The 8,546-nt window shown below is 43.2% G+C and overlaps 2 non-coding genes across 2 annotated transcripts; both read right to left on the bottom strand.

Moving 5' to 3' along the window:
- Positions 1–2,085: 2,085 nt before the first annotated feature.
- On the bottom strand, positions 2,086–2,158 carry trnaf-gaa (transfer RNA phenylalanine (anticodon GAA)). Its single transcript has one exon. It is a non-coding gene; the product is annotated as a tRNA-Phe (tRNA).
- A 5,387-nt stretch (positions 2,159–7,545) lies between these two features.
- trnaf-gaa (transfer RNA phenylalanine (anticodon GAA)) lies at positions 7,546–7,618 on the bottom strand. The gene has a single exon. It is a non-coding gene; the product is annotated as a tRNA-Phe (tRNA).
- Between the last annotated feature and the right edge of the window lie 928 nt (positions 7,619–8,546).

Genomic DNA, 8,546 nt, shown 5'->3' with positions numbered 1-8,546 from the left:
TCCTCGATTGTCTCCATTTCCACCGCCCTCGTGGGCAGCGAGTTACAGATCATCACCAATCAGTGTAAAAAAAGTTCTTGCGCACATTCCCCCTGTACCTCCTGTCCAAAACCTTCAATCTGTGTCCCCTAGTCCTTGTACCAATAGTTAACGGGAACAATGTTTCCTTGCCAACTTATTTAAAACTGTCAGAGCCGAAAACACATCTATCAATTCTCCCCTCACTCTCCTCTGATACAGGCAGAACAACCCTAGCTTTTCCAACCTAACCTTGTAACTAAAATCCTCCATCCCTGGATCCATTCTGGTGAATTTCCTCTGCATCCTCTCAAGGACCCTCACATTCTTTCTTAAGTGTGGTAAGCAAAACTGGAAGCAACACTCCAACTGGGGCCTAACCAGAGCTTTATAATGGTTCAGCATAACTTCCCTGCTTTGTCCTCAATGCCTCTATTTATAAAGCCCAAGATCCCATATGCTTTGCTAACCACTCTCGCAATATGTCTTGCCACCTTCAAAGATTGATGCACATGAACCCCAAGTCCCTCTGTTCCAGCACACACTTTAGAACTGTGCCATTAAGTAAATATTGCCTCTCCCTATTCCTGATGCCAAAATACATCACCTCACACTTGTCACTATTAAAATCCATCTGCCACCTGTCTGCCCATTCTGCTAGCCTATCATTGTCCTGTTGCAGGCAGTTCATATCATCCTCACTGTTTGCCACTCCTCCAAGTTTGTTGTCATCGGGATATTTTGAAATTCTACTCAATATTCCAAGATCCAAGTCATTTATCTTTAGCAAAAAAAGCAGTGGTTCCAGCACTGACCCTTGGGAAACACCACTGTCGACTATCCTCCAGTCTGACAAAGAATAATTTCATAAGACTTGCTGTTTTCTATCCTTAAACCAATTTTCTATCCAATTGGACACTGACCCTCCTATACCACGAAACTCAATTTTGTAAACCCCCCTTTTATGTGGTACCTTGTCAAACGCTTCCTTAAAATCCATATAAACAACATCCACTGCATTCCCTTCATCAAGCTGCTCTGTTAGTTCATCAAAAAATGCAGTTAGATTAGTCAAGCATGAACTCCCATTTATAAATCCATGCTCACTCTACTTAATTAACTCAAACCTCTCCAAGTGACTGTTGATTTTTTACCCTGATTATTCTTTCTCAAACCTTACCCACCGCTGCTGTTCATCTAACTAGCCTGTAGTTAGCCGGACTGTCCTTACACCCTTTCTTGAATAAGGGCGTCGCATTTGCCACTGTTTACTCCTGGCACCTCCCCCGTATCCAGGGAAGATTGGAAGATTATGGCAAACTCTTCCATTATCTGCATCCGCATTTCCTTTCGCAACCTGGGATGCCAGCCATCCAGACCAGGTGATTTATCTACCCTAAGCACAGCCAGCCTTTTCAGTACCTCCCTCTCTCAATTTGTACCCTCTCCATTGACACTACTCTCTTCACTTCGACTGATATTTTGTCAAATTCCACTTCCTTAGTGATCACTGATACAAAGTACTCATTAAGTAGATTAACATTGCCCTGCACCTCTAAGCTTATATTATCCTTTTTGTCCCTAATAGGCCCGACTCAACCTCTTACTACCCACTTATCATTTACATGCTGCTCGAAGATTTTTGGGTTTCCTTTCATGTTGATTGCCAGTCTATTCTCATAGAAATAGAGAATAAGCAAATATAGAAGATGTAAGTATTTCCCATCCTTGATGAGGTGGAACTTTTTTATGTTGTGGGTGGTAATGTCTTGGCCCACGAGTGTGGTGGAAGCAGAGACAATCAATGATTTGAAAAGGAAATTAGATGGATACTTGAAGGAAAGAAACTTGCAGGAGGAAAGGGACTGAGCTGGTGAGTGGAACTGACTAGATTGCTCCGGGGAGAGCCAGCATGGACGTGATAGGCCAAACGACCACCTTCTATGCTGTAAATGACTCTGTGTTGTTTCTCAAATTCAATCCACTGGTGCTTGGTAAATAATTTCAAAGTAAATTGTGCAACTGGAAAATCAGAACCAAGGCAAGGGACGCATAAGGAAGCGAAATTGCTGAAACCCGGGATTGAACCAGGGACCTTTAGATCTTCAGTCTAACACTCTCCCAACTGAGCTATTTGAGCCCTACATTAACAGCGGCTTGGTGTCCTTGTTTTGGAAGAAAATACATACATTCAAGTTTTCCAAAAAATTAAAGAACACAACATGTGAGTAATATTCCCCATTGCTTTCTCAGTACTGATGGATTGTGAAGCGGGAGACAGCCAGAAGTGCCACTGAGCCGCACAGACCCTGAGCTGAGAATGAAATGAGATCAAATTCAATCTTTCATGGAGAGATGCTGCTGAGAGGTAAGAGTCCTGAATCAAAGCGAGACTTGCTCATTTCAAACACTCCCTGTACTCTCTGCTCATGAAGCCTTAAAAAAGGGAAAAACAGAATGGCACTCAAACTCACAACCCTGCCATTAAAAGTCTCATATTCGACTGACAGAACTGTCACTTCTACTCGGTCTCTTATTGGATGGATGCAACTCCAACGCAGGGGTGGCATTCAAATCCTCCCATGGGTCCACATGTCAGACTGAGTTACATGTTGTCGACTCAAGCAAAGGAAATCTGCTCACTTCCAAAACTATCAGCGAATTGAAGCTGATTACGATCAACATCATCAGAGGTCAGAACTACCTGGTGAAAGAAGACACCCTGAAGAAGGATCCACAATTATTCAAAGGCATCGACAAAGTGAAAAACAAGAAAATCGATGAGTCAATGCAAGCCAAACAACAGAAACACTGAAGAATTCCATTCCATTCCAGTCCAGAACCCAGTCCTGTTGTTTTTGGAGTCAGGTCACAATTCCAGCAACAACTTTATATTCCCACTTGGCTATCTGTACATTTAGTTAATTACAATTTTGTCAACAAGCTCTTTGAATCCAGTTGTCTGGTCCTCAAGCTTGCTCTCAATGGAAGTCAATTCCACCTTCTGCAAGGCTGAAACCAATAGATAACCTTAATCTAAAAATGCCAGCAGACCAGGGCTCGTCCAGGACTTGAATCCGGGATCTCTCGCATGTTAATTAACCATACTCTCTCAGCGAGAATCATACCCCTAGACCAACGAGCCACTGGCAGGTCAGGTTTTATTAGCTGCTGTGGAATTTCACTGGAACCCCCCAGCCAATCATCCATTTTTTTTCAGATCAACGCAATATCCTGCAAATGCTGAAATAAAAACAGAAAGTGCTGGAAATGTTCAGCAGCTCTGGCAGCATCTGTGCTGTGAGAAACACAGTTAACGTTTCAGGGCACTCACCTTTTGTTTCAGCCATCCTTTCAGACTGCTTCTGTCCATCCAATCTCACTTTCTATTCTATCCACATTCTAACCATTCACTACGTTACTACATTTTTCATGAATTCCTCATTTCTTTTATTAATGACAATTTTGTATTTCTGGCCTTTGCTTCAGACACCACCACAAGTGGAATCATGTCTCCATCTACCCAATCAAACCACTTCGCTGTATCCTCACATTGCAATGTTTCTTTAACCCTGACAGACTGTGGAGTTTCTGCTGCTTGATTGCAGTTCTTGGTTCTTTTTTTTTATTTCCAAAATATACTTTTTTCATAAACATCTGTAAAAATTACATTGCCAGACAGTTTCCAAACAGCACCAAAAAATACAAACATTGCAAGGGAGATCAGTTTCCTTCAATACTGTCATGAGTTTCTTCCCAACCCTTCCGTTTCACAATTGTCATGTCAATTACAGTTTTACATTTACAGCAATTGAGAATATTAACGATACAGTGCGAGGGGATTCCCATGGATCTAGCCCCTCAGTCCAGCTTGGTGGGGGAACCTTACACTGTGGTCTTTCCCCATTGAGCCTTTGCTGCGGCTGCCCCAAGCTTTAGTGCGTCCCTCAGCACGTAGTCCTGGACCTTGGAATGTGCCAGTCTGCAACATTCGGTGGTGGACAACTCTTTGCGCTGGAAGACTAGCAAGTTTCGGGCAGACCAAAGGGCGTCTTTCACCGAATTGATAGTCCTCCAGCAGCAGTTGATGTTTGTCTCGGTGTGCGTCCCTGGGAACAGCCCGGAGAGCACAGACTCCTGTGTTACAGAGCTGCTTGGGATGAACCTTGACAAAAACCACTGTATCTCTTTCCACACCTGCTTTGCAAAGGCACATTCCAGGAGGAGGTGGGCGACCGTCTCTTCCCCACCACAGCCAACGCGGGGGCACTGTGCGGAGGGGGCGAGACTTCGGGTGTGCATGAAGTATCTGACGGGGAGGGCCCTTCTCACCACCAGCCAAGCTACGTCTTGGTGCTTGTTTGAAAGTTCTGGTGATGAGGCATTCCGCCAAATGACTTTGACGGTCTGCTCGGGGAACCATCCGACAGGATCCACCGTTTCCTTTGCAGTTCTTGCTTCCCGCCAGTAGATGTCACCTCACTCCAATACAGTGAAGTTTACAAATCTGAGAGAGACACAACAGGAAATAATTGTTCACATTCTAGTGAATGTGTGGGATTTAGAAATACTAGGAGTGGAGACGAGTTATTATTGCACTCTGCTATTACATCTTTTATAATGGACTCCAGCATTTTCCCCACGACTGATGTCAGGCTAACCGGTATATAATTCGCTGTTTTCTTTCTGCCTCTTTTTTTAAATAGCGGAGTTACATTAACTACTGTCCAATCCATTGGAACTGTTCCAGAGTCGATAGAATTTTGAAAAAAGACCAGAAATGCATCTGCTATTTCAAGGGCCACTTCCTTAAGTACTCTGGGATGTAGATTATCAGGCCCTGGGGATTTATCGGCCTTCAATCCCATCAATTTCCCAAACATTCCCTACTAATACTGATTTCATACAGTTCCTCCTTCTCACTAGACCCTATGTTCTCCAACATTTCTGGGAGATAATTTGTATCCTCCTTTGTGAAGACAGATCCAAAGTATGTATTTAATTGGTCTGTCATTTCTTTGTTCCCCATTATAAATTCCCCCGTTTCTGACTGTAAGGGGCCCACATTTGTCTTCACTAATCTTTTTCTCTACACATATCTATAGAAGCTTTTACAGTCAGTTTTTATGTTCTCTGCTAGCTTACTCTCATACTCTATTTCCCCCTTCTGAATCAATCCTTTTGTCCTCCTCTGCTAAATTCCAAACTGCTCACAATCTTCAGGTTTGCTGCTTGTTCTGGCCATTTTATATTTCTCCTCCTTGCATCTAATACTTTCCTTAATTTCTTTTGTAAGCCACAGTTGAGCCACGCTTCCTGTTTTACTTTTGCACAGACAGGAATGAACAATTGTTGTAATTCATCCATGCGCTCTTTAAATGCTAGCCATTGCCTATCCACTGTCAACCCTTTAAGTAACGTTCCCCAATCTATCATAGCCAACTCCCGCCTCATACCTTCATAGTTTCCTTTGTTTAGATTCAGGACCCGAGTCTCGGAATCAACTCTCTCACTCTCCATCTTAATGAAGAATTTTATCATTTTATGGGCGCATTTCCCCAAGGGACCCCACACAACAAGATTGTTAACTAATCCTTTCTCATTACACAATACCCAGTCCAGGATGGCCTGTTCTCTAGAGGTGTTATACACCTCTATCAATTCCCCACTCAATCTCCTTTGATATTGGCAGAATAATCCTAGCTTTTCCAACCTAACCTTGTAACTAAAATCCCCCATCCCTGGATCCATTCTGGTAAATCGCCTCTGCGTCCTCTCAAGGACCCTCACATTCTTTCTAAAGTCTGCTGAGCAGAACTGGAAGCAACACTCCAATTGGGGCCTAACCAGAGTTTTATAATGGTTCAGCATAACTTCCCTGCTTTTCTACTCAATGCCTCTATTTATAAAGCCCAAGATCCCATATGCTTTGCTAACCACTCTCGCAATATGTCTTGCCACCTTCAAAGATTGATGCACATGAACCCCAAGTCCCTCTATTCCAGCACACTCTTTAGAACTGTGCCATTAAGTATATATTGCCTCTCCCTATTCCTTTACATCACCTCACACCTGTCACTATTAAATTCCATCTGCCACCTGTCTGCCCATTCTGCTAGCCCATCACTGTCCTGTTGCAGGCAGTTCATATCATCCTCACTGTTTGCCACTCCTCCAAGTTTGGTGTCATCGGCATATTTTGAGATTCTACTCTGTATTCCAAGATCCAAGTCACTTACCTTTAGCAAAAAAAGCAGTGGTTCTAGCACTGACCCTTGGGGAACACCACTGTCGACTATCCTCCAGTCTGACAAAGAACCATTTAATAAGACTCGCTGTTTTCTGTCCTGAAAACAATTTTCTATCCAATTGGACACTGACCCTCCTATACCACGAACCTCAGTTTTGTTAACCGCCCTTTTATGTGGTACCTTGTCAAACGCTTCCTTAAAATCCATATAAACAACATCCACTGCATTCCCTGCATCAACCTGCTCTGTTAGTGCATCAAAAAATGCAGTTAGATTAGTCAAGCATGAACTCCCATTTATAAATCCATGCTCACTCTCCTTAATTAACTCAAACCTCTCCAAGTGACTGTTGATTTTTTACCCTGATTATTCTTTCTAAAACCTTACCCACCGCTGCTGTTAATCTAACTAGCCTGTAGTTACCCAGACAGTCCTTACACCCTTTCTTGAATAAAGGTGTTGCATTTGCCACTGTTTAATCCTCTGGCACCTCCCCCGTATCCAGGGAAGATTGGAAGATTATAGCAAGCCCTTCCGTTATCTGCATCCGCATTTCCTTTCGCAACCTGGGATGTGAGCCATCCGGACCAGGTGATTTATCTACCCTAAACACAGCCAGCCTTTTTAGTACCTCCCTCTCCTAATTTGTACTCTCTCCATTGCCTCTACTCTCTTCACTTCGACTGATATTTTGTCAAATTCCACTTCCTTAGTGATCACTGATACAAAGTACTCATTAAGTAGATTAACATTGCCCTGCACCTCTAAGCTTATATTATCCTTTTTGTCCCGAATAGGCCCGACTCAACCTCTTACTACCCACTTATCATTTACATGCTGCTCGAAGAGTTTTGGGTTCCCTTTCATGTTGACTGCCAGTCTATTCTCATAGAAATATAGAATAAGCAAATATAGAAGATATAAGTATTTCCCATCCTTGATGAGATGGAACTTTTTTATGTTGTGGGTGGTAATGACTTGGCCCACGAGTGTGGTGGAAGCAGAGACAATCAATGATTTGAAAAGGAAATTAGATGGATACTTGAAGGAAAGAAACTTGCAGGAGGAAAGGGATCGAGCTGGTGAGTGGAACTGACTAGATTGCTCCGGGGAGAGCCAGCATGGACGTGATAGGCCAAACGACCACCTTCTATGTTGTAAATGACTCTGTGTTGTTTCTCAAATTCAATCCACTGGTGCTTGGGAAATAATTTCAAAGGAAATTGTGCAACTGGAAAATCAGAACCAAGGCAAGGGACGCATAAGGAAGCGGAATTGCTGAAACCCGGGATTGAACCAGGGACCTTTAGATTTTCAGTCTAACGCTCTCCCAACTGAGCTATTTCAACCCTACATTAATAGTGGCTTGGTGTCCTTGTTTTGGAAGAAAATACATACATTCAAGTTTTCCAAAAAATTAAAGAACACAACATGTGAGTAATATTCCCCATTGCTTTCTCAGTACTGATGGATTGTGAAGCGGGAGACAGCCAGAAGTGCCACTGAGCCGCACAGACCCCGAGCTGAGAATGAAATGAGATCAAATTCAATCTTTCATAGTGAGATGCTGCAGAGAGGTCAGAGTCCTGAATCAAAGCGAGACTCGCTCATTTCAAACACTCCCTGCACTCTCTGCTCATGAAGCCTTAAAAAAGGGAAAAACAGAATGGCACTCAAACTCACAACCCTGCCATTAAAAGTCTCATATTCGACTGACAGAACTGTCACTTCTACTCGGTCTCTTATTGGATGGATGCAACTCCAACGCAGGGGTGGCATTCAAATCCTCCCATGGGTCCACATGTCAGACTGAGTTCCATGTTGTAGACTCAAGCAAAGGAAATCTGCTCAGTTCCAAAACTATCAGCGAATTGAAGCTGATTACGATCAACATCATCAGAGGTCAGAACTACCTGGTGAAAGAAGACACTCTGAAGAAGGATCCACAATTATTCAAAGGCATCGACAAAGTGAAAAACAAGAAAAACAAGAAAATCAATAAGCAAGATGCTGGAGAGAGTTAAGAATCACAGAATCATAGAATGTTGAGCGCACAGAAAGAGGCCACTTGGCCCATCATGTCTGTGGCGGCTGAAAAATGATCCACCTGTTCTAATCCCACCTTCCAGCATTTGGTCCGTAGCCCTGCAGATTACGGCACTTGAGGTGATTATCCAGACTCCTTTTGGATGAGTTGAGGGTTTCTGTCTCAACCACCCTTTCAGGCAGTGAGTTCCACACCCACACCATCCTCTGGGTGAAAAGGTTTTTCCTCGT

The sequence above is a fragment of the Heterodontus francisci genome, chromosome 35, assembly GCF_036365525.1.
Source record: "Heterodontus francisci isolate sHetFra1 chromosome 35, sHetFra1.hap1, whole genome shotgun sequence".
In the NCBI taxonomy this organism is placed as follows: domain Eukaryota; kingdom Metazoa; phylum Chordata; class Chondrichthyes; order Heterodontiformes; family Heterodontidae; genus Heterodontus; species Heterodontus francisci.
This window is presented reverse-complemented; position numbering and strand designations above follow the sequence as displayed.